Source organism: Nerophis lumbriciformis, linkage group LG14 (assembly GCF_033978685.3).
Source record: "Nerophis lumbriciformis linkage group LG14, RoL_Nlum_v2.1, whole genome shotgun sequence".
NCBI lineage: Eukaryota > Metazoa > Chordata > Actinopteri > Syngnathiformes > Syngnathidae > Nerophis > Nerophis lumbriciformis.
This window is the reverse complement of record NC_084561.2, coordinates 9,568,824-9,592,341: the sequence shown is the minus strand read 5'-3', so window position 1 is coordinate 9,592,341 and position 23,518 is coordinate 9,568,824. Positions and strand designations below refer to the sequence as shown.

General features: G+C 38.9%; 1 protein-coding gene across 1 annotated transcript in view; it reads right to left on the bottom strand.

Annotated features, from left to right (window-relative positions):
- Positions 1-23,518, bottom strand: part of LOC133616816 (tetraspanin-1) — a 228,877-nt gene that overhangs the window by 128,870 nt on the left and 76,489 nt on the right. The gene's annotated exons all lie outside the window — the stretch shown is intronic.

Genomic DNA, 23,518 nt, shown 5'->3' with positions numbered 1-23,518 from the left:
AGGGTTAATGTGGTCAACATATATCAAATAAAAACTAAATAAGTCAAGGCTCAGAATGGTTTCTTAACAAAACCTTTCTACATATAAAGTGCTTTTTTTGATTGATTGATTGAGACTTTTATTAGTAGACTGCACAGTACAGTACATATTCCGTACAATTGACCACTAAATGGTAACACCCCAATAAGTTTTTCAACTTGTTTAAGTCGGGGTCCACGTTAATCAACATTAAACTGCCTCAAGTTGTTGCTCAGATTAAATAAAATGACAAAACTTTTCTTCTACATATAAAAAGTGAAAAAATAAACAGTTTCAAGTCAACTCAGCCTCAGATTAACTTTTCTTTCCCCCCCAGCCTTTAAAGGGGAACATTATCACAATTTCAGAATTGTTAAAACCATTAAAAATCAGTTCCCAGTGGCTTATTTTATTTTTCGATTTTTTTTTCAAAATTTTACCCATCACGCAATATCCCTAAAAAAAGCTTGTGCCTGACATAGTGAAGCCAACACAAACAAACAAGGCGGAAAGAACAGCAAGCTATAGCGACATTAGCTCGGATTCAGACTCGGATTTCAGCGGCTTAAGCGATTCAACAGATTACGCATGTATTGAAACGGATGGTTGTAGTGTGGAGGCAGGTAGCGAAAACGAAATTGAAGAAGAAACTGAAGCTATTGAGCCATATCGGTTTGAACCGTATGCAAGCGAAACCGCCGAAAACGACACGACAGCCAGCGACACGGGAGAAAGCGAGGACGAATTCGGCGATCGCCTTCTAACCAACGATTGGTATGTGTTTGTTTGGCATTAAAGGAAACTAACAACTATGAACTAGGTTTACAGCATATGAAATACATTTGGCAACAACATGCACTTTGAGAGTGCAGACAGCCCAATTTTCATCAATTAATATATTCTGTAGACATACCCTCATCCGTGCTCTTTTCCTGAAAGCCGATCTGTCCAGTTTTGGAGTTGATGTCAGCAGGCCAGGGAAGCTAGGGTCGATAGGGGGTTTAGCGCGCTCGTCTGCGGGAACAAACTGCCGCCATTGCTTGCCGTGCTACCGAGGTCCTTTGTCCCTGAATTGCTCACACACTCCGGCAGATTCAATGGGGGTCTGGCGGCAGATTTTTTTGACTTTATCGTTGGAAATGCATCTGCTTTGAGTGTCGCAGGATATCCACACATTCTTGCCATCTCTGTCGTAGCATAGCTTTCGTCGGTAAAGTGTGCGGAACAAACGTCCAATTTCTTGCCACTTTGGCATCTTTGGGCCACTGGTGCAACTTGAATCCGTCCCTGTTCGTGTTGTTACACCCTCCGACAACACACCGACGAGGCATGATGTCTCCAAGGTACGGAAAACAGTCGAAAAAACGGAAAATAACAGAGCTGATTTGACTCGGTGTTTGAGAAAATGGCGGATTGCTTCCCGATGTGACGTCACGTTGTGACGTCATCGCTCCGAGAGCGAATATTAGAAAGGCGTTTAATTCGCCAAAACTCACCCATTTAGAGTTCGGAAATCAGTTAAAAAAATATATGGTCTTTTTTCTGCAACATCAAGGTATATATTGACGCTTACATAGGTCTGGTGATAATGTTCCTCTTTAACCCTGGTGACTTTCACTCAATCTTCATGTTTTTTGCCAGACAAATCAGTTTATCCACATTGTCTGCACAAAGAGCAAACCTGCTTGCATTTACAATGTCTCGGTGGGTCAAAATCTAGTTTTTAATGCAATATGGTCTTAAATCTGCTGCTATAAAAACATTTGTTATTGCTTTAGCCCTGCCTGACTCGCCGAGGAGAGGCTGCTTGAATGCGGTGTTTGCGCCACGCTCGTCTTTATCTTCGTTGAAGCGATGTTCACTTGGGGGTGGTGACGCTTCAAATGGGTTAGCATGTTTGACGTGTTGTCAGAAGCACACCCTACCGCGGCTGAACAATGTCGGCAAACCTCCGTCCTCCATTGTTGTATCGCACCGCGAAGCCGAAGTGTTCCCAAACGGGAGATCTTAACGAGGCAGGAAGGTCTTCCAGCTCTGGCTTTTACATGTTGTCGTAGTCCGGTCGCTGCTAGCATGCCGTGTGTTGTGCCTCGGTGTGCATTGTTTACACAACGTGCGTTACGCTACTTAATATGTCCGTGTGGAAACTCGTTCGGTACACCTCCGAAACGAACCAAATCCCCCGTACCGAAACGGTTCAATACAAATACACGTATCGTTACACCTAGAGATGTCCGATAATATCGTCCTATAAATGCGTTAAAATGTAATATCGGAAATTATCGGTATCGTTTTTTTTTTATTATCGGTATCGTTTTTTTTGTTGTTGTTTTTTTTAATTAAGTCAACATAAAAAACACAAGATACACTTACAATTAGTGCACCAACCCAAAAAAACTCCCTCCCCCATTCACACAAAAGGGTTGTTTCTTTCTGTTATTAATATTCTGGTTCCTACATTATATATCAATATATATCAATACAGTCTGCAAGGGATACATGATTGTGCGTGCTGCTGGTCCACTAATAGTACTAACCTTTAACAGTTAATTTTTACTAAATTTAATTAATTACTAGTTTCTATGTACCGTAGTTTTCGGACTATAAGTCGCAGTTCTTTTCATAGTTTATGAAAGTTACACACACACACACACACACACACACACACACACACACACACACACACACACACACACACACACACACACACACACACACACACACACACACACACACACACACACACTTGTATTTGTTACCTTCTTGAGACCTGAGAAAAATGCCTCCCTCTTTAGGACCAGCCTTTCTAGGTATGTAAAGATGTGTATTTACAACATTAATAATATATACATACTATGCAAATATAAAAAAGCTTGTTGTGAAAAATTAGTTGGAATTTCACAAGAAAAAGGTCACAATTTCACAAGAAAATCTTAGAATTTTGGCAGTATTATAATAAAAGTCGTCATTTTACTCAACGCAAGTCAAAATTTGACGAGAAAAACTGAACATTTGCGCAATATTATGATAAAAGTTGGAATTTTACTCAATAACAGTCGCAATTTTACAAAAAAAGCTTAACGTTTTGTCAATTTTATGAAAAGAGTCGTCATTTGACTCGACAAAAGTCACAATTTTATTAGAAAACTTAACATTTTGGCAATATTATAATAATAATCTGAATTTTACTCGGCAAAATTATGACAAAGGTCATCATTTTACTCAAGAAATGTCACTATTTACAAGAACAATAAAAAAATGGGCAATATTGTGACAAAAGTCAGAATTTTATATGACAAATGTCACCATTTTGCATTAAAAAGTAATAATTTTACATTTAAAAAAGTCATAATTTTGCGAGGAAATATTGCAATATTACAGAAACAAAGAATATGAGAAATTGTTCCCAATTTTATAACACAAATGTTGACACATTGTGAGAAAAAGACTGATTTTATTTTTTGTTTTGTTAGTAATTGGTTTTTAATCTTCATTATTTACTTCAAGTTATTACAGTATGTCTCTATATACATATTTATTTTATTTTCTGTATTCATTTTGGCCAATGGGGGCACAATTTCTTACACACACTTGTTATTTCATATGTTGACCAGAGGGGGAGCACTTTTAAAAGCGACACACAGTCAATTTGAAAAATCCCTCCTTTTTGGGACCACCCTCATTTTGATAGATTTCACCAAATGAGACATTCTCTATTACCGTATTTTTCGGACTATAAGTCGCAGTTTTTTTTTCATAGTTTGGCCGGGCTCCAGTGCGACTTATATATGTTTTTTTCCTTCTTTATTATGCATTTTCGGCAGGTGCGACTTATACTCCGGTGCGACTTATACTCCGAAAAATACGTTAACTGTTTTTATATTGTCTTACTTTATTTTTTATTCAAGAAAATGTTTTTAATTTATTTATCTTATTTTATTTTATTAATTTTTTTGTAAAAGTACCTTATCTTCACCATACCTGGTTGTCCAAATTAGGCATAATAATGTGTTAATTCCACGACTGTATATATCGGTTGATATCGGTATCGGTTGATATCGGTATCGGTAATCAAAGAGTTGGACAATAACGGAATATCGGATATCGGCAAAAAGCCATTATCGGACATCCCTAGTTACACCCTTACAGATTACATGACAAAACATCTTTAAAAATGTGCGAAACTGGCATCTAAACATGCAGTGAAAAAAATTCTGTATTCCTACAAACATTTTTAATGTCATTATAAACGTGTTTATGTCCATTTTGTGTTGAGCGTTTTGAAAAAGCATGTTTTCAAAAACTATTCATTAAAGCAAATTAATTGTCCAGTATCAAAAACATGAAAATTATCTGTCTAGGGCAGTTATTTTCAACCACTGTGCCGCGGCACACTAGTGTGCCGTGAGATACAGTCTGGTGTGCCGTGGGAGATGATCTAATTTCACCTATTTGGGGTAAAAAAACATTTTTTGCAAACCAGTAATTATAGTCTGCAAATGATGTGTTGTTGTTGAGTGTCGGTGCTGTCTAGAGCTTGGCAGAGTAACCGTGTAATACTCTTTCATATCAGTAGGTGGCAGCAGGTAGCTAATTGCTTTGTAGATGTTGGAAACAGCGGGAGGCAGTGTGTAGGTAAAAAGGTTTCTAATGCTTAAACCAAAAATAAACAAAAGGTGAGTGCCCCTAAGAAAGCGCATTGAAGCTTAGGGAAGGCCATGCAGAACGAGACTAAAACTGAACTGGCTACAATATAAACAAAAACAGAATGCTGGATGACAGCAAAGACTTACTGTGGAGCAAAGATGGCGTCCGCAATGTACATCCGAACATGACATGACAATCAACGATGTCCACGCAAAGAAGGATAAAAACAACTAAAATATCCTTGATTGCTAAAACAAAGTAGATGCGGGAAATATCGCTCAAAGGAAGACATGAAACTGCTACAGGAAAATACCAAAAAAAGAGAAAAAGCCACCAAAATTGGTGCGCAAGGCAAGAACTAAAACACTACACACAGGAAAACAGCAAAAAACTCCAAATAAGTCAGGGGGTGATGTGACAGGTGGTGACAGTACACCTATTTTGAGACAAGAGCTATAGTGATGCATGGTTGGCTATGGTTTAAAGTCATATCCAACAATTGCGACAACGACTTTTTTCTGTCAACTGAGTTTCGTTGTTTAATGATTTCTGTTGGTGGTGTCCCTCTGCATTTTTCCAACGCAAAAAATGTGCCTTGGCTCAAAAAAGGTTGAAAATCACTAGTCTAGGGTACACTTACTAATGATGAAAAATGTGTAAATAATTTTAAGTTAACTATGAACAAACTGCGATTGAATATTTTTATCGTCCGACAGCCCTACTTTTAACACGTCCCTCGGACACAAGAGACAAAAAAAAAGGTGTCCAAAATGTGCAGATGCTTTTCATTGGGCGGCAATGAATGGACAATAGAAAAAGAAAATCAATTTCACTCTCAATTACCAATAAAGTAAGAGAAGGCAAGTTTATTTATAGAGCACAATTCAAACACAAGACAATTCAAAGTGCTTAACAGACAATTACAAGGCAAAAAAACAAAAAACAACAACATAAAAATAGCCACAATTCAAATTAAATTGTAAGTGTCGATAAAATTGTGCCTGCCAAATGCACAATTAAATAAATAAAAGCTGGATTTGAACACTAAGACCTGCCTCACAAGACTATTCCAGATTTTAGGAGCATACAACTGAAACGCAGCCTCACCATGTTTGGTCCTGGCATGATGACATCACACTACCGCCATTATAAAATAATATTAGTAACTATATTGTTTGTTTTATATATTTGAAGGCTCTGTTCTTTTTAGAATGTAAAATAGTTGACTATTGTAGTTATTCATGATCATATTCAAGGCACAGTATTGTTTGTTTTGATGTAAATGTCCCCCATATATGAAGATATCCGCTATTTTATAAGTATCACCGCCATGCCTCCATGGTTTGATTTAAAAATGCAAATCCCAAATACACAAAAACAGGTATGAAAAGGTAAGAAAAGTATATATATATTTTTAAATACTTGCCACTTTCAAACACTTTTTAATAAAGTAGTGAATTTAAAAGTACGTGGGTCCATTTAACATTTTTATTGTGGTATCAAATACGTATCGAGAATCGTGAAAATGTATAGGTATCAGTATCAAACACGTACAATCTGGTATTGTGACAACCAGAGATGTCCGATAACGGCTTTTTAACCAATATCCGATATTGTCCAACTCTTAATAACCGATTCCGATATCAACCGATACCGACATATACAGTCGTGGAATTAACACATTATTATGCCTAATTTTGTTGTGATGCCCCGCTGGATGCATTAAACAATGTAACAAGGTTTTCCAAAATAAATCAACTCAAGTTATGGGAAAAAAAGTGCCAACATGGCACTGCCATATTTATTATTGAAGTCACAAAGTGCATTATCTTTTTTAACATGCCTCAAAACAGCAGCTTGGAATTTGGGACATGCTCTCCCTGAGAGAGCATGAGGAGGTTGAGGTGGGCGGGGTAGGGGGCGGCGGGGGGTGTATATTGTAGCGTCCCGGAAGAGTTAGTGCTGCAAGGGGTTCTGGGTATTTGTTCTGTTGTGTTACGGTGTGGATGTTCCCCCGAAATGTGTTTGTCATTCTTGTTTGGTGTGGGTTCACAGTGTGGCGCATATTTATAACAGTGTTAAAGTTGTTTGTACGGCCACCCTCACTGTGACCTGTATGGCTGTTGACCAAGTATGCATTGCATTCACTTGTGTGTGTGAAAAGCTGTAGAAAGCATGTGATTGGGCCAGCACGCAAAGGCAGTGCCTTTAAAGGGGAACATTATCACCAGACCTATGTAAGCGTCAATATATACCTTGATGTTGCAGAAAAAAGACCATATATTTTTTTAACCGATTTCCGAACTCTAAATGGGTGAATTTTGGCGAATTAAACGCTTTTCTAATATTCGCTCTCGGAGCGATGACGTCACAATGTGACGTCGCATCGGGAAGCAATCCGCCATTTTCTCAAACACCGAGTCAAATCAGCTCTGTTATTTTCCGTTTTTTCGACTGTTTTCCGTACCTTGGAGACATCATGCCTCGTCGGTGTGTTGTCGGAGGGTGTAACAACACGAACAGGGACGGATTCAAGTTGCACCAGTGGCCCAAAGATGCCAAAGTGGCAAGAAATTGGACGTTTGTTCCGCACACTTTACCGACGAAAGCTATGCTACGACAGAGATGGCAAGAATGTGTGGATATCCTGCGACACTCAAAGCAGATGCATTTCCAACGATAAAGTCAAAGAAATCTGCCGCCAGACCCCCATTGAATCTGCCGGAGTGTGTGAGCAATTCAGGGACAAAGGACCTCGGTAGCACGGCAAGCAATGGCGGCAGTTTGTTCCCGCAGACGAGCGAGCTAAACCCCCTGGATGTCTTGGCTCACACCGTCCCTTATGCCACCGAAGATGATCAAGAGAAGAATATCGACCCTAGCTTCCCTGGCCTGCTGACATGAGGGTATGTCTACAGAATATATTAATTGATGAAAATTGGGCTGTCTGCACTCTCAAAGTGCATGTTGTTGCCAAATGTATTTCATATGCTGTAAACCTAGTTCATAGTTGTTAGTTTCCTTTAATGCCAAACAAACACATACCAATCGTTGGTTAGAAGGCGATCGCCGAATTCGTCCTCGCTTTCTCCCGTGTCGCTGGCTGTCGTGTCGTTTTCGTCGGTTTCGCTTGCATACTGTTCAAACCGATATGGCTCAATAGCTTCAGTTTCCTCTTCAATTTCGTTTTCGCTACCTGCCTCCACACTACAACCATCCGTTTCAATACATGCGTAATCTGTTGAATCGCTTAAGCCGCTGAAAGCCGAGTCTGAATCCGAGCTAATGTCGCTATAGCTTGCTGTTCTTTCCGCCATGTTTGTTTGTGTTGGCATCACTATGTGACGTCACAGGAAAATGGACGGGTGGTTAAAATCAGGCACTTTAAAGCTTTTTTTAGGGATATTGCGTGATGGGTAAAATTTTGAAAAAAACTTCGAAAAATATAATAAGCCACTGGGAACTGATTTTTAATGGTTTTAACAATTCTGAAATTGTGATAATGTTCCCCTTTAACGTTCGAACTGGAAAACTTTATTTTTTGCAAATATTACCTCATTTGGAATTTGCACCAAAATGTATATCATTATGTATTTAAATACTTTTTGATACTTTTCATAATAAAGGACAACAGAAAAAAATGTCATTATTGGCTTCATTTTAACAGGACATTTATGATAAAACGTATGATTAAACATGTTTCTTATTGCACCAAAAGAGCAAATTCTTAGTCAACAAAATGAACATTGTTGCACAGTACAAGGTGGTGAAAAAAACTGATGCTTCTGGAATTTCTGTTGCTTTTGAAGTAGCTTCGCTTAGATTTCTGCAAAATTAAGATTTTTGTTATTTTTCCTGGCCGTACCTCGCCGAACTAATACGAACATTCCACGACTAACCCAAAGGAAAAGTGCGATGAGAACAAAGTTATAAAGTGACTCTTCCAGTAAGCGCCGCTAGTGCACTGACGGGGAATTGATCCCCGGGTGTCATCAAGCCGCCCGTTTATCGTCTTTGATGGCCCACCCAATTCTGAAATTGTGACAATGTTCCCCTTTAAGGTTTATTGGCGCTCTGTACTTCTCCCTACGTCCGTGTACACAGCGGCGTTTTAAAAAAGTCATACATTTTACTTTTTGAAACCGATCATTTCCGATATTACATTTTAAAGCATTTTATCGGCCGATATTATCGGACATTTCTAGACTTAACTGACACCTTTCAATTCTCCCGCACTATTTTAATCATCTAAAAAAAAAAAAAGTAATTCATGTCAAGATTATTTGATCTAGAGCAGGGGTGCTCATTACGTCGATCGCGAGCTACCGGTCGATCTCGGAGGGTGTGTCAGTCGATCACCAGCCAGGCATTAAAAAAATAGTCCTAAAAATGAGCGATCATAAATCTTCACTATGACGTCACTTTCGTCACTTGATTGACATTCACGGCACCCGAGGGTCTTCTGAGATGACGCTGGCTGCTGCCAGCTCATTAAAATTACCGACTGGAAGGCGAGAAACACTTTATTTCAACAGACTCTGGCGCCGTACCTGTCGTCAAAACTCCAAAGACCGACTGCACAGTTCCATAGTTGCACGCCAGAAAGCTGGCGTGCACAAGCTAGCAAGCTACGGAGTTTGCCGACAATGTATTTCTTGTAAAGTGTATACAAAGGAGTACGGAAGCTGGACAAATAAGATGCCAAAAACCAACCACTTTCATGTGGTATTGGACAGAAAGGAGGACTTTTTTTCTCCTCCATTCAAAAATGCGGACGTTTTTAGCACCACTGTCTGATTCCAATCAATGCAAGTCATCAGAATCAGGTAATACACCAACTTATATTCTTGTCTTCATGAAAGAAAGGAATCTATATGTGTTAAACATGCCTGTATTATCTTTAAACACCTTAACTTGTTAACAATATTAACTATATGTGTTAAACATGCTTGCATTATCTTTAAACACCTTTAACTTATTAACTATATGTGTTAAACATGCTTGTATTATCATTAAACACTTTTAACTTGTTAACAATATTAACTATATGTGTTAAACATGCCTGTATTATCTTTAAACATCTTAACTTGTTAACAATATTAACTATATGTGTTAAACATGCTGGCATTATCTTTAAACACCTTTAACTTGTTAACAATATTAACTATATGTGTTAAACATGCTTGTATTATCATTAAACACCTTTAACTTGTTAACAATATTAACTATATGTGTTAAACATGCTTGTATTATCTTTAAACACCTTTAACTTATTAATAATATTAACTATATGTATTAAACATGCTTGTATTATCATTAAACACCTTCAACTTGTTAACAATATTAACTATATGTATTAAACATGCTTGCATTATCTTTAAACACCTTTAACTTATTAACAATATTAACTATATGTGTTAAACATGCTTGTATTATCTTTAAACACCTTTAACTTATTAACGATATTAACTATATGTGTTAAACATGCTTGTATTATCATTAAACACCTTTAACTTGTTAACAATATTAACTATATGTGTTAAACATGCTTGTATTATCTTTAAACACCTTCAACTTGTTAACAATATTAACTATATGTATTAAACATGCTTGCATTATCTTTAAACACCTTTAACTTATTAATAATATTAACTATATGTATTAAACATGCTTGTATTATCATTAAACACCTTCAACTTGTTAACAATATTAACTATTTGTGTTAAACATGCTTGCATTATCTTTAAACACCTTTAACTTGTTAACAATATTAACTATATGTGTTAAACATGCTTGTATTATCATTAAACACCTTTAATTTATTAACAATATTAACTGTATGTATTAAACATTCTTGCAATATCATTAAACACCTTTAATGTATTAACAATATTAACTATGTGTTAAACATGATTGCATTATCATTAAACACCTTTAATTTATTAACAATATTAACTATATGTGTTAAACATGCTTGTATTATCATTAAACACCTTGAATTTATTAACAATATTAACTGTATGTATTAAACATTCTTGCATTATCATTAAACACCTTTAATGTATTAACAATATTAACTATGTGTTAAACATGATTGCATTATCATTAAACACCTTTAATTTATTAACAATATTAACTATATGTGTTAAACATGCTTGCATTATCATTAAACACCTTTAACTTATTAACAAAAACATATATTTCATAAATAAGTAAATATAAATTATATATATGAATGAGGTAGATCCCCACGACTTGATCAATTGAAAAGTAGCTCGCCTGCAGAAAAAGTGTGAGCACCCCTGATCGAGAGCACAGTAAGCACGGAGCAGGAACATGTGATATAGCAATAAGTGCTTTTACAGCCATTTGAATCACACATTTTATGCGCTATCTGTAACATTCTTTGCCCTGGGAGTGTCAGGATTGGAGATGAAGTTCTGCATGTGTCTGATGAGGAGGCATCATTGCCACTAATACACGGCACTTTGGTGCAAGACTGCTCCAAATGACTTCCACCTATTTGCATTTTACACCCTCACTAACCCTCATTCTGTGCACCCGATTTCCTCCTGACATATATTTCCCCGCACTCCATTCATGTCACTTCCTGCCCGCACAATCCTTCCCCTCGCAGACGGGAACACTTAATGATCCTCCTGCCCTTTCTGACGCGTATTAAAGACGCCTCGGTGGCGGGAGTGACTTGAACCGTCCGCCACCCTTCATCCCCCATTCCGCACGTCTGACTGGACCTGACCTGTCAAGACGCCAGGATAAACAAAGTGAAGGAGCAAAAAGGGGGCTAATGTTAATCCTCGCAATGACTAAACGAGGCTGGCACTGAAGCCATTAAAAAGCTGTGACGGCTCCTCGCACGTCTCGCCTTCTTTTCGCCCGACTTTTTTTCGCCGCAAACTTTTTGATGAGCGCGGAGGCTTTAAAATGAAAGCGTCTGCAATTTTATGCCTTCATATGGCACATTTGCATGAGGCTGAGTGTCCCTCAGAGTGCACGGGCTCGCCTGTTAACGCTTCCATTGAGAGCGAACGGAGATGAGGAGGAAATCAATTCCTGGATGCACAATTTTAATCCGATGCACAGCAAAATTTCATCTATTGTTGCGACGCACAAGTGCCAACCGGGGTTACGCCGTGTAGAAAATATCGTCGTAAACTCGGCCAAGAGATCACGATAATGCATGTTGATGATGACACATTTTTGCTGCAAATTTGACAGCGACAAGCAGCCTCTAAATCACTGATCTACCATGGCAGCAAATAAACTGTGTTTCTTCTTTTAAGGAATAGACCAGGGGTCGGCAACCCGCGGCTCCGGAGCCACATGCGGCTCTTTGATCACTCTGATGCGGCTCAGCAGCTTACTTGCTGAACCCCCCAATTTTCCCGTGAGACTTCCGGATTTCAGTGCCTCTCGGGATTAATATTCACTGATTTTCACCCTTACAGCTATAATAAGGGCGTGCCATGATGGTACAACATTTGGCGCTCTCTACAATCTGTATTAACAGCGTGCCAGCCCAACACTTGTTATACAATATACATATTCTACTTGCACACGTACGTGACAGCAAGGCATACTTTGTCAACAGCCATACAGGTTACACTGACGGTGGCCATATGAAACAACTTTAACACTCTTACTAATAATGCGCCACGCTTTGAACCAAAACCAAACAAGAATAACAAACACATTTCGGGAGAACATCTGCACCTTAACACAACATAAACACAACAGAACAAACACCCAGAATCCCATGCAGCCCTGACTCTTCCGGGCTACATTATACACCCCTGCTACCACCAAACCCCGCCCCCACCCCAAGCCTGCTCCCTCACACATCAACCCCCCCCCCCACCCCGGTTGTGTATAATGTATCCCGGAAGAGTTAGGGCTGCATGGGATTCTGGGTATTTGTCCTGTTGTGTTTATGTTGTGTTACGGTGCAGATGTTCTCCCGAAATGTGTTTGTCATTCTTGTTTGGTGTGGGTTCACAGTGTGGCGCATTATTAGTAAGAGTGTAATAGTTTTTTTTTATACAGCCACCGTCAGTGTAACCTGTGTGGTTGTTGACCAAGTATGCCTTGCTGTCACCTACGTGAGCAAGCGAAAACACCATACAACGTGTGGCTGAACTGGCACGCTGGTTGTAGTGGGTGCTATATGCCGTACCAGCTTTCAAATTCCATATAAAGGTGTGGGCAGCGTGTCTGAGACCCCTAGCTTATACATAGCACAAAGCAAAAAACAACTTTGTGTGCAGTGTTAATTTATTCAAAATTTCAAAAAAAATTTGCGGCTCCCATTGTTTTCTATAATTTGCGAAACTGGTCAAAATGGCTCTTTGACTGGTAAAGGTTGCCAACCCCTGGAATAGATGAACATGCTACTAGTGTTCTCCCGATACCAATATTTTGGTACCGGTACCAACATATATATATATATATATATATATATATATATATATATATATATATATATACAAACCCTGTTTCCATATGAGTTGGGAAATTGTGTTAGATGTAAATATAAACAGAATACAATGATTTGCAAATCATTTTCAACCCATATTCAGTTGAATACGCTACAAAGACAACATATTTGATGTTCAAACTGATAAACATTTTTTTTTTTTTTGCAAATATTTATTAACTTTAGAATTTCATGCCAGCGACACGTGACAAAGAAGTTGGGAAAGGTGGCAATAAATACTGATAAAGTTGAGTAATGCTCATCAAACACTTATTTGGAACATCCCACAGGTGAACAGGCAAATTGGGAACAGGTGGGTGCCATGATTGGGTATAAAAGTAGATTCCATGAAATGCTCAGTCATTCACAAACAAGGATGGGGCGAGGGTCACCACTTTGTCTACAAATGCGTGAGCAAATTGTTGAACAGTTTAAGAAAAACATTTCTCAACCAGCTATTGCAAGGAATTTAGGGATTTCACCATCTACGGTCCGTAATATCATCAAAGGGTTCAGAGAATCTGGAGAAATCACTGTACGTAAGCAGCTAAGCCTGTGACCTTCGATCCCTCAGGCTGTACTGCATCAACAAGCGACATCAGTGTGTAAAGGATATCACCACATGGGTTCAGGAACACTTCAGAAACCCACTGTCAGTAACTCCAGTTGGTCGCTACATCTGTAAGTGCAAGTTAAAACTCTCCTATGCAAGGCGAAAACCGTTTATCAACAACACCCAGAAACGCCGTTGGCTTCGCTGCGCCTGAGCTCATCTAAGATGGACTGATACACAGTGGAAAAGTGTTCTGTGGTCTGACGAGTCTACATTTCAAATTGGTTTTGGAAACTGTGGACGTCGTGTCCTCCGGACCAAAGAGGAAAAGAACCATCCGGATTGTTATAGGCGCAAAGTTGAAAAGCCAGCATCTGTGATGGTATGGGGGTGTATTAGTGCCCAAGACATGGGTAACTTACACATCTGTGAAGGTGCCATTAATGCTGAAAGGTACATACAGGTTTTGGAGCAACATATGTTGCCATCCAAGCAACGTTACCATGGACGCCCCTGCTTATTTCAGCAAGACAATGCTAAGCCACGTGTTACATCAACGTGGCTTCATAGTAAAAGGGTGCGGGTTCTAGACTGGCCTGCCTGTAGTCCAGACCTGTCTCCCATTGAAAATGTGTGGCGCATTATGAAGCCTAAAATACCACAATGGAGACCCCCGGACTGTTGAACAACTTAAGCTGTACATCAAGCAAGAATGGGAAAGAATTCCACCTGAGAAGCTTAAAAATGTGTCTCCTCAGTTCCCAAACGTTTACGGAGTGTTGTTAAAAGGAAAGGCCATGTAACACAGTGGTGAACATGCCCTTTCCCAACTACTTTGGCACGTGTTGCAGCCATGAAATTGTGCGTTTCAGAATCGATTCTCATTTAAAAAAAAAATCTATTTTTTGTAATTTTTTTCCCATTTTTTATTTTTTTTAAATTAATCAATCCAACAAAACAATACACAGCAATACCATAACAATGCAATCCAATTCCAAAACCAAACCCGACCCAGCAACCCTCAGAACTGCAATAAACAGAGCAATTGAGAGGAGACACAAACACGACACAGAACAAACCAAAAGTAGTGAAACAAAAATGAACATTATCAACAACAATATCAATATTAGTTACAATTTCAACAAAGTAGTGATTAAAAATCCCTCATTGACATTATCATTAGACATTTATAAAAAAAAAAATTAAAAAAATGAACAATAGTGTCACAGTGGCTTACACTTGCATCGCATCTCATAAGCTTGACAACACACTGTGTTCAATATTTACCACAAAGATACCCACATCTGCGGTCCTCTCCAAGGTTTCTCATAGTCATTCACATTGACGTCCCACTGGGTTGTGAGTTTTTCCTTGCCCTTATGTGGGGTCAGAACCGAGGATGTCGTTGTGGCTTGTGATTTAGGGCTATATAAATAAACATTGATTGATTGATTGATAGTCCTGAGTTCAATCCCAGGCTCCGGATCTTTCTGTGTGGAGTTTGCATGTTCTCCCCGTGACTGCGTGGGTTCCCTCCGGGTACTCCGGCTTCTTCCCACCTCCAAAAACATGCACCTGGGGATAGGTTGATTGGCAACACTAAATGGGCCCTAGTGTGTGAATGTTGTCTGTCTACACTGCAAAAAGTCAGTGTTCAAAAACAAGAAAAAAAATTACAAAATGAGGGGTATTTTATTTGAACTAAGCAAAATTATCTGCCAATAGAACAAGAAAATTCGGCTTGTCAAGACTTTCCAAAACAAGTCAAATTAGCTAACCTCAATGAACCCAAAAATACCTTAAAATAAGTATATTCTCACTAAAAAGTGCACTTTTCTTGATATCATTTTTTTTTTGACCTTTTTGCTCAATATGTTGAAACATATTCTTAAATAAGTAAATGCTAGTGCCATTATCTTGACATAATGATATGCGCTCGGCATCATGATTTGTTTTTTCATGCTTGAAGTAAGAAATGATTACTTTAAAATAGTAGTTTTATACTTGTGAGTGTTGATGACACAGCTTTGCAACAGTTGATATTCTAGTTTCAAACATGTTTTACTCAATATAGGTCATAAAATCTCAGCAACAAACTATAATATCTTACTGAGATCATTTAGGACCAAAACTCTTAAAACAAGTAAAACACTCTAACATAAAACCTGCTTAGTGAGAAGAATGATCTTATCAGACAGAAAATAAGCAAATATCACCCTTATTTGAGATATTTAATATTACTTAGATTTCAGTTTTTGCAGTGTATCTGTGTTGGCCCTGTGATAAGGTGGCGACTTGTCCAGGGTGTACCCCGCCTTCTGCCTGAATGCAGCTCAGATAGGCTCCAGCACCTCCCGCGACCCCAAAAGGGACAAGCGGTAGAAAATGGATGGATATATATATATATATATATATGTGCATAATTGTAATGTGTGTGTAGATTTTAGGCCATATCGCCCATCTTCGTACCACCGATTTTCAGCGCTGATGGACACCAGCAGTGCAGTGTTTGCGTAATATTGACATTATTAAAACAATCTCAAGTTAACATTAGAAGTATATTTTCAAAATGACCAGCTGCAACTTTAAGGCAAGGTGGGTTTTTTTTTTTTTTTGCACAGACTGATGAATCAGCGTTCAGCTGCCAAACAGATGTTGTTTCCTCCTGTTAGCAGAGAAAGTGCCTACGGTGTCCAGCACGGCACATTTGGCAACGTGATGTCTGTCATTATTCATCCTGAGAGGGTTTCCGACAACAAGGACGTTCTTTGAGTGCACCCTCCGCCGAGAGTAGCGTCCGCGATGCGAGCGGTCGCCGTGGGAACGTGGAAGACGGGAAGTGTCGCCGACTCAGCGTGAATATGCACAGATGGCCAAATAAAGGCAGGGAGTGAGCAGAAGTCGTCGGAGTGAAACGAAGTGTCGGAATGCTGACGGATTCGTTTAAGAGGGTTCTTTGGACCGCTTGTGTTGACAAAGTTGTGAGGTTAACTGCAGCGGAACCCCTTTATGTTTATGAAATATGAGCGTTTATGTTGGCATGTGTTGTAGTATTATTAAAGGCCTACTGAAACCCACTACTACTGACCACACAGTCTGATAGTTTATACATCAATGATGAAATCTTAATATTGCAACACATGCCAATACGGCCGGGTTAGCTTACTAAAGTGCAATTTTAAATTTTGCGCGAAATATCCTGCTGAAAACGTCTCGGTATGATGACGTCAGCGCTTGACGTCACGGATTGTAGAGGACATTTTGGGACAGCATGGTGGCCAGCTATTAAGTCATCTGTTTTCATCGCAAAATTCCACAGTATTCTGGACATCTGTGTTGGTGAATCTTTTGCAATTTGTTCAATGAACAATGGAGACAGCAAAGAAGAAAGCTGTAGGTGGGAAGCGGTGTATTGCGGCCGACTGCAGCAACACAAACACGGCCGGTGTTTCATTGTTTACATTCCCGAAAGATGACAGTCAAGCTTTACCATTGGCCTGTGGAGAACTGGGACAACAGAGACTCTTACCAGGTGGACTTTGAATTGGATACGCAGACGCGGTACCGTGAGTAGGCATGCAGCTGCGGCTTCCAAACATTTGATCGCTTGCCCGTACGTGCGTGCCGCTATGTGCATGTCACGTACGTAACTTTGGGGACTTTGGGGAAATATATGTGCTGTATGAACTTTGGGGAGGTGAACGGTACTTTGGGCTGTGGGACTGAGTGTGTTGTGCAGGTGTTTGAGTTGTATTGGACGGGAGGGGGGAGGTGTTTGTTATGCGGGATTACTTTGTGGCATATTAAATATAAGCCTGGTTGTGTTGTGGCTAATAGAGTATATATATGTCTTGTGTTTATTTACTGTTTTAGTCATTCCCAGCTGAATATCAGGTCCCACCCGCCTCTCACAGCATCTTCCCTATCTGAATCGCTCCCACTGCCCTCTAGTCCTTCACTCTCACTTTCCTCATCCACGAATCTTTCATCCTCGCTCAAATAAATGGGGAAATTGTCGTTTTCGCGGTCCGAATCGCTCTCGCTGCTGGTGGCCATGATTGTAAACAATGTGCAGATGTGAGGAGCTCCACAACCTGTGACGTCACGCTACTCGTCTGCTACTTCCGGTACAGGCAAGGCTTTTTTTATCAGCGACCAAAAGTTGCAAACTTTATCGTCGATGTTCTCTATTAAATCCTTTCAGCAAAAATATGGCAATATCGCGAAATGATCAAGTATGACACATAGAATGGACCTGCGATCCCCGTTTAAATAAGAAAATCGCATTTCAGTAGGCCTTTAACTTCACCAGTATCTCTAGGCAGTAACATAACTACTGTCTAATTACACAGTTTTAAAACATTAACGCACTAACTTCCTGTTCAGCGCAATGTAAGCTTCAAAATAAAAGCACAGCAGTATTAGCTTTTGTTGTTCTAGCTCTGTTCTGAACAAGTTACAGTTTGTTCAGGTCGGACTTAGTCGTAGCGGACCATATTATAGGACAGTAATGAACATACTTGCCAACCCTCCCGAATTTTCCGGGAGACTCCCGAAATTCAGCGCCTCTCCCGAAAACCCCCTGGGACAAATATTCTCCCGAAAATCTCCCGATTTTCAGCCGGAGCTGGAGGTGGCGTGGCCTCCAGCTCCATACGGACCTGAGTGAGGACAACCTTTTTTTTTATGACGGGAGGACAACAGGGTGACAAGAACTAAATAATCCAGACTAGAGATAAATTGTATTATTATGTTTATCTTTCCTAAAAATAAATATATTTATTAATTTAAAAAAAAAAAAACTAATTACATTTTTACTATATTTTGCTAAAAACATCACATATTTTTTCTGACTCCTTATTAAATCCAGCCATAGAATTATACATTAAAATAAACATATTGGAAATAATTAATTTAAAATGATCATAATAATTCATTTAAAATGACCATATTTAATTATTAAAATTGCTTGTTTATCAACAACTTTAGCATTTTATTCATTACATTTTGAAGCTCTCAGAAGCCAAGTTATGTTATATTCCTTAAGATTTATTTATGCAAGGTTGAAGTATCAATTATCTAAACACAGTTTTGTTTGCATATTTTCAGGATATATATATATATATATATATATATATATATATATATATATATATATATATATATATTAGAGATGCGCGGTTTGCGGACACAACCGCGGAGTCCGCGGATAATCCGCGGGTCGGGCGGGTGACATGACGAAAAAAATAGATTTTAAATAGATTCGGGCGGGTGGCGGTTGAACCAATTCGGAAATATATATACATAGTTAAATGTTGTTACCCACATACGAAAAACAAGCAGCACTCTTTGAAACAGGCAATTATTCATCAGGCACTGCAGCACACCACAACACAACACAACAGAAGAAGAAGAAAAAAAAAAAAGTGGTACGCGACAAACTAAAAAAGGGAATACTAAAGACCAGGGGAAAAAAAGACCAGCTATTTGCCTTGGCCAATAAGTTGCAGGTAATTTATTATTATTATTTATTTTATTTATTTTTGTTTAAATAGGGATGACATACATATGTTATTGCATAATTTAAGTTTGTGCGCGTGATTGACAGCCTAAGGCTTATGAGGCACATTTTTTATTTATATTTTTATTTCAACTTAAAAACGTATGAGCCTATACCTATGCCTACAACACAGGCTATGTGTTTATCTTTATTTTCCTGCCTGTCGTTGACAATGGAGATTGTCTGATATTTTGTCATGGCTGCAGATCAATCAAAAAAGGTTCATCTTTGTCGCGAAACTGAATATGGGTTGAAAAGGATTTGCAAATCATTGTATTCCGTTTATATTTACATCTAACACAATTTCCCAACTCATATGGAAACGGGGTTTGTAGAATAAGGGATAGGTTTTTTTTACGTACAGCATTGCCAATATATGACGTACATTACACATTCAAGTCTCATTGAAGGAGACACACATGTTCTACTTGACATGTGTTTGCACCCCACTGCCAATTGTGCTTTCAAAAAAAAATATGCTGACTATCACTCGGCAGTTATGAATCTATAAAAAAAATATGTCTTTTTTTTTTTTTTTTTTTTTTTACCATTCTTTTGTAACTTAGGAGCATTTTGCAACATGAGCAGATGGTGAGCATTGAAGTGCTTGTTGACAGGTAGCCTATAGCTTGTTGAGTCGGCGGTATCACACATGTTGTGAGACAAACACACACACACGCACACACACACACACACACACACACACACACACACACACACACACACACCTACAGTATATGGCATGCACACGGCAGCAGCTTTGAGCTAATTGGTACCCAGAAGGGTTTGATGGCGAACGAGGAAAAAGAGAAGAATGAGAGGAGATGAACATAAAAGACAAACCAGCTGGTCATCTATGGGCCTCCAAAGCGTCGAGGTACAAAAATACCTGCTCAATTTTGTTCAATGGAAATAGAAAGTACAAATTATGGAGTGTGTGTGCGTGTGATAGGTGGTGTTCCGTGTTGGCTGGTTGCCCACATTCTAGATGCTTCCCTGGGATACTAGCCATTTTTCCAACGTTTTTCTTCTATACAGGATAGATTACATCATATATTTTTAAACCCAGAACTTTAATATCATCGGCTCGACTTGGGAAATGCTGATTATCGGTCCTGCTAGACACCGACATCTATTTAATAATACCACCTTAACATTTGACAACCAAACTATTACACAAGGCGACTCGGTAAAGAATGTGGGTATTATCTTCGACCCAACTCTCTCGTTTGAGTCATACATTAAGAGTGTTACTAAAACGTCATTCTTTCATCTCCGTAATATCGCTAAAATCCGTTCCATTTTGTCCACTAGCGACGCCGAGATCATTTTTCATGCGTTCATTAAATCTTGTCTCGATTACTGTAACGTATCATTTTCGGGTTTTCCTAAGTCTAGCATTAAAAGATTACAGTTGGTACAAAATGAGGCTGCTAGACTTTTGACAAGAACAAGAAAGTTTGATCATATTACGCCTAGACTGTATATACCTTTAAATACCTATATACATATGTACCTATATATAAACCCATACTGGCTCACCTGCACTGGCTTCCTGTGCACTTAAGATGTGACTTTAAGGTTTTACTATTTACGTATACAATAGTGCACGGTCTAGCTCCGTCCTATCTTGCTGATTGTATTGTACCATATGTCCCGGCAAGAAATCTGCGTTCAAAGAACTCCGGCATATTAGTGATTCCCAGAGCCCAAAAAAAGTCTGCGGGCTATAGAGCGTTTTCTATCTGGGCTCCAGTACTATGGAATGCCCTCCCGGTAACAGTTAGAGATGCTACCTCAGTAGAAGCATTTAAGTCCCATCTTAAAACTCATTTGTATACTCTAGCCTTTAAATAGACCCCCCTTTTAGACCAGTTGATCTGCCGTTTCTTTTCTGCTCTGCCCCCCTCTACCTTGTGGAGTGGGGGGCCAAAGGTCCGGTGGCCATGGATGAAATGCTGGCTGTCCAGAGTCGGGACCCGGGTTGGACCGCTCGCCTGTGCATCGGTTGGGGACATCTCTGCGCTGGATGGTCTCCTGCTGGCCCCACTATGAACTGGACTCTCACTATTATGTTAGATCCACTATGGACTGGACTCTTACACTATTATGTTAGATCCACTATGAACTGGACTCTCACTATTATGTTAGATCCACTATGGACTGGACTCTCACTATTATGTTAGAACCACTATGGACTGGACTCTCACTATTATGTTACATCCACTATGGACTGGACTCTCACTATTATGTTAGATCCACGATGGACTGGACTCTCACTATTATGTTAGATCCACTATGGACTGGACTCTCACTATTATGTTAGATCCACTATGGACTGGACTCTCACTATTATGTTAGATCCACTATGAACTGGACTCTCACTATTATGTTAGATCCACTATGGACTGGACTCTCACTATTATGTTAGATCCACTATGGACTGGACTCTTACACTATTATGTTAGATCCACTATGAACTGGACTCTCACTATTATGTTAGATCCACTATGGACTGGACTCTCACTATTATGTTAGGTCCACTATGGACTGGACTCTCACTATTATGTTAGATCCACTATGGACTGGACTCCCACTATTATGTTAGATCCACTATGGACTGGACTCTCATTATTATGTTAGATCCACTATGGACTGGACTCTCACTATTATATTAGATCTACTATGGACTGGACTCTCACTATTATGTTAGATCCACTATGGACTGGACTCTCACTGTTATGTTAGATCCACTATGGACTGGACTCTCACTATTATGTTAGATCCACTATGGACTGGACTCTCACTATTATGTTAGATCCACTATGGACTGGACTTTCACAATATTATGCTAAACCCACTCGACGTCCATTGCACCGGTCTACCCTGAGGGGGGTGGGGGGTGGGGGAGCATGTCCCAAATTCCAAGCTGCTGTTTTGAGGCATGTTAAAAAAAAAAAATGCACTTTGTGACTTCAATAATAAATATGGCAGTGCCATGTTGGCATTTTTTTCCATAACTTGAGTTGATTTATTTTGGAAAACCTTGTTACATTGTTTAATGCATCCAGCGGGGCATCACAACAACATTAGGCATACTAATGTGTTCATTCCATGACTGTATGTATCGGTATCGGTTGATATCGGTATCGGTAATTAAGAGTTGGACAATATCGGAATATCAGCAAAAAAGCCATTATCGGACATCTCTAACAAATACTATTGTAAAAAAAAAAAAAAAAAATCATGAAGATGTCAAAAGAGCAAACAGGTGAAATGTGACGAGAAAAGGCTGCAATGTTGACTCTAAAACCACAAAACTGCCGTGCAAGCAGTAATTGCTAAAAAACAAAAACAAATGTAAATACATTTTGTTATTAAATAATTTAAACTAAATTAAAACTTTAAAGGTTCCAAAAAAGGTTTAACTTGTTGCAAGTTTAAAAAAAAACGGTCGACTTATTTTTATTTATTTTAACTTTAACTTAAAATGTCATCACTCACAAACTAATAATGAAATAAAATAACAAGTGTTATGAATTATTGACCTATTTAAGGCTCTAATTACATCACATCAAATATTCCACTTTGAACTTTTTTTTTTTTGAGGGAAAATGTTGTGGTTTTGCCATAAATAACAGAGATTTTGTCATAACGTGGGGATTTTCGCAACTCACTACGAGGATTGTTCTCCCGGGATGCAAACGGACTTTTCCTGACCAGGGTAGCAGGTAGGAACATATTTAATTACCAAAACTCAAAAGGGTACAAAAAAACTGAAAACAGCCCTAAGGCGAGCGTGCCTAACGAGCTAAGGCAAAAAACTTAGGACATGGAAAAACTCACTAAACTGTGGCTTGAAACAAATAGCATGAACTATGGAAAAAGACATGGAACAAGCAGCATGAACTAAGTAATCGCATGACACAAGCATGAAAAGAGCAATGGCATGAATACAAGCATGAACAGAGCAATGTCGCCAGACCCACTAACTGGCAACGACAGGCTTAAATAATAGTCTCCTCATTAGAACATATGAGGCAGGTGAAACTAATGAGTCGCCATGGTGACTAAACAAACAAGGGAGCGCAAACAGGAACTAAAAGAGTCCAAAAAATAACAAAACATAATCCAGACTACAGATCATGACAGACTTCTTCAACAAAAAGTGCATAAAACATAAAGAAAATAAACTTTACATTGACAGATAGACCTGATGTTAATCTACAGATTTAAGCGTTGAATA